This window comes from Ipomoea triloba, chromosome 2, assembly GCF_003576645.1.
Source record: "Ipomoea triloba cultivar NCNSP0323 chromosome 2, ASM357664v1".
Lineage (NCBI taxonomy): Eukaryota > Viridiplantae > Streptophyta > Magnoliopsida > Solanales > Convolvulaceae > Ipomoea > Ipomoea triloba.
The window spans coordinates 19,844,566-19,849,308 of NC_044917.1; positions in this window are offsets into that span (position 1 = coordinate 19,844,566).

A 4,743-nucleotide genomic window follows, 5' to 3' on the forward strand; every position below is an offset into this window, starting at 1 on the left:
TCAAAGACAACGGTTAAAAACCGTTGTCTATGAGCATTTTTCTTGTAGTGACCGATAGATTTAATTGAACAGTTTATGATAATATCTGGAGTAATTAAGTACTTAAATCAATTTTATTTAATTAATTAGTGATAAAGTTAATCATTATTTTAAAAATGTATAAGATTTTGATTTTTGTCATAAATTATATATTACTTTCATAATATATTTAATATTTAAAAAAAAAATTTGAAATAGCATTTTGAACATAAGAAGGAGATGGTCCAATAATCATCACTAGTTGTCACAATTTTCTCAATGCTAATAATTACCTATAATAGGTTGTTTCCAACAAATGAGGTGGTAGGCATTATATTGATTGAGTAGGTGCAGTGTAGGTGTGTTGGTGCCATGAAAAAGTAATACAACCTTCCACACAACTCTACCTTTACAAGACACCAATATATAATCCAACTCTTTTTCAAACACTAGAAAGGTTACCAATCTTTCCATCAATTCAATCATTTCTTTAGAAATTTATTTCTTTTCTCTTGAAGTTTCGGTGGCAGATTTATCACAAAGCCATTAGGAATGTTCTTCATAATATACCAACCAATATTGGGAAGCATTTCTTTTAAATCTCTAGCTATTATAGTATTTTTTTTAGTAGGTGTTGATGAAAATCTTGCCAAGTTGAAAAATTATAAAGGTAGAGATTAATTTTTATTGGAAGTAATTATTATGAGTTGGATATAGTAGTTATTCTTTCTAAATTTATTGTAATTAATAAGTTATTATTAATTGTGTTAATGGTTTAACATTTCTAATTATTGAATGTTGATATTGTAATTAATAAGTTATTATTAATTGTGTTAATGGTTTAACATTTCTAATTATTGAATGTTGATATGTTAGTTAGTTATGGACATAATTGTAACTCAAATATTGATGTAATTAAGCATGAGCTGAGGGAGAGATACGATTCTAAGTGAAGAATTTAATTCTTTTTTTTTTTAAATATAAATCACAATAATATTGATAGAGAATTACACTTGTGTGAGACCGTCTCACGGATCTTTATTTGTGAGATGGGTTGGATCAGTTTGAATCAACATGCAAATGCCATACTTATATGCGCAAATGTCATACTTATATACTCAAATGTAATACTAATCAATAATAAAATTTTTGTGATTTATAAGGGAAAATGTAATACTTTTGAAGAAAAATGTATAGTAATAATTTTGAATTTTGATATAAAAGTATTATATTTTCCATCAAAAGTATGGTATTACATTTTCCATAATAAGTAATGTTCCCCTTACTTATAATGAAAAATATAATACTTTTGATGAAAAATGTAATACTTTTAAATCGAAATGTAAAAGTATTACATTTTCCCTTACAAGTATTACATTTACCATTATAAGTAACAAAAATTTTATTCCTAATTAATATTACATTTGAGCATATAAGTATTACATTTGTGTGTATAAGTATCACATTTTCACCTTGACCCGATCCGATTCGACCCGTCTCACGGTGAAACGGTCTCACACAAGTTTTTGCCTAAAGTTATTGGATAGCTAAATTAATCAAACAAATAGAATAATAGGCCTTATATCTTTAGTTTTTTTTTAATATCAACATTAGCTTTGATTTCTAGAAAGCAAAGTCCGAAACTTAGCAAGTTAAGAGGTGAGTTGAGCAACTTGTCTAGGCATGCAGCAAGACAAGTGACTAACTTAGACTTGCAAGAAATATTTATAAGCTACCATAGTTGTCGACTCCTTAACATATCGTCTGGTGCATTGCTTGACTAACTGACTATAATTAACAACTAGAGAGCGTCATATCAGTCTACTTACTTGCGAGACATCATCATAACACTCACTTATGTCAATTATAAATACCATTTCACATCTCATTGCAATACTTGTATTACTCACACTCAGTATATTACACCGATCGGAGCTATTCGACCTCAAAAGTTCAACCTCCTAATCTCCTTTGTACTTCGGCCAAACAATGTCTATATTGTACTTTGATCAATCTTTCCCTATCATAGTATATGAATAGTGAACCCTACCCCTCAATCTATTTTGCATTATCAATTGTAAAACTGTAATACATCATAAAAAAAATGATAATTGATAGGGAATACCCCTCGGAGACCGGGACATGTATGACCGGCCTTACTGTATAAGTGATGTCACCGGAATCCAAGTCGATCTGATCTGATCGGAAATGATGCACCTCCCGACCTCTCTGTTGGGCCGTCCTCATTATCCACTCCTCGGATTGCCATATGTCGGGGTCTCGCCACCGACCTCGTTAGCTTTGTCCGACCGATATGCCTCAGCACTTGAGTGGCGCGAAGGGCATCTTGCCCCACGTGTACGGTCCCAACTCCGCTCTCCGAGGGCCCGGTGCATGTGCTCCACATGCCTGCCATGTTAAGGTTCGGAACTTGTCCCCTAACTACACTATAAATACCACATTAGATGCATGAGAGAGGGACTTCTGTTTGTTAATAGCTACAGAGAGCTCGAAAACCTCTAACCCACTATTACGTAACTCGAGTTTAGTATTTCACTTAACTGGATTTTGGCGTAAGTGCTCTAGGCTGAACCGACCTCATCATCACAGCTCACTTTCCTATATGGTCGGTATTTATTCCACAAATAATAATACTAATAAAATTATACCCGTATTAAGAAAGTTAAAGAATAAAAAGATTTTTCTTTGTTGTGTGTTTTAGTTTCATATGAGGGAGTTGTATTGACCTGATGCCAATTGTATGTTAGTTTCATATGGAGGTGAAATGTCATGTCAGACTCAGGATTGGCTTCAATAATTCCTTTCTTCCAAAGAAAAGAATATAATGATGCTTCTTTATTATATTTATTTATTTATGTTACACTGAAATAGTTTATTATTCTTTAGTACTATTGAAGAGAATAAAGGCTATGTTATGCTCAATATCCCATTATTGCCAGACACGAGGAATCCCTTCAATTCAATGATTCCAATTCCCAGGTAAATCTAATGTCAAATTAACTTGTATTATCTAAGGTTATAAAAGAGATACTACAGAAGAATCTCAAATCTTGCTCTTTAAATTTTACTTCTTAATGTAACAGATATATTGATGAGTTACTTTATATAAGTGTCTACATCAAGAAGTTGAGAATATAAAATGGGAGTACATATATTATTTTCTGTTATAAAAAGATTAATGGGATTTAATGGTTATGTAATTGTTAGTTTGTCTTTTGTTTTTTTTTTTTAAATTTTTAAACGGATTTTTTTTTTTTTTTTATCTCTAATGAAATTTGGCATGACCTCTGATCTTTAGTTTGTGTGTCTTTTACAAAGTCCAAATAAACTACCATAGATAAACATGCGTCCGATTTAATTTGATTTTTTGTCTTACCAACGAGCATGATCAAAATTTATATAATCACAATTATTTCTAATAGATATTAGGTAAATTCAATCTGGTTAATACCCAAACCTAAAAGGATTAACAGTCATATAATTGCTATCTTATAAATAGTGACTCTATGTCTCTATTCAATGAAGGGTAGTTAATATTTTTTGAGGTTGCATAGAGAGTAGTAGAGTATATTAGATAGCATTTTATTTATATATCTTTAATACAACTTTTACTTAAGATTGAACTAGTCACCTAGTAAAAGATTAGAGGAATGTATGTATCTTGGATGGAGCTATGCCTCAATGATTTTTTTATTTTTGGTTAAAGTGTCATCCCGCACCATGAACTACAACGGATTCTTCATGCCGCATCCTAAACTTTCATAAGTGATTTTTCAATCCATAAACCATTAAATTTTTTCCATTTAGCAATTTTTACAAGTTTTCCAGTTTGAGGATGACGTGGCACAAGTAATATGCTGAGGTGGATTTCTTTTTAAGTCAATCTTCCCAAATTTAATTATAATAACAAAATACTTGACAATTAGTGGAAGGGAGAGAAAGGAAGTGGCAATGGAGTCTTCGAAGTATCAGGCATCGCCGGTGAATAACAACAATCAGTGCAATATCATCATGGGTTTGTTCGGTTGCTTTCCAAGGCTTGGCTTGATCGTGTTCATGCTGAGAGGTGATGTCGCGGATTTGTTGATCGTGCGCCCTCCCTCCCTCCTTTCTGCGCATGGCGAGCTGCTTCCCTTTCTCCTGCAGTTTTGCCTTGATCTTCATGTTCAGTAATGGCGACCATCGTTTTGGTAACACGCACGACGGCGGACATGTGGACATGAACAAAGATTGCGAGACCAATTTCATAAACCCATGCAACCTCTCATGCCCAGAAACAATTGATGTGGACATGTGGCTTTACAATTGCAGTGTGATCTTCGCTAGTTCAATTCCCATTATTCACCAATCCAACAATTCCATTTCCATGAACAAAGAATCTTAACAGCGACCTAAGATTTTGTGGTGGTTGGTCTATATATATAAATGTCCTATACACGTACATATATATATATATATATATATATATTTCAACAAAAATCCATAAATAATAAAACAGATAGTTCAGTCTGAAGTTACATGCGCTTATATGAAACCCAAATCCCAGTCTGCAAATCAACACAACCACCACAAATTAAATCGAAAGACCAATTGACTAAACAAATACACCACAACAGATATTAAAAGATGGACTAGACTGCAAGTGCATCGGGACTAAACTTAGTACAAAGGCCTACTAGGCAAGAGAGTAGTAATGATCAAAGC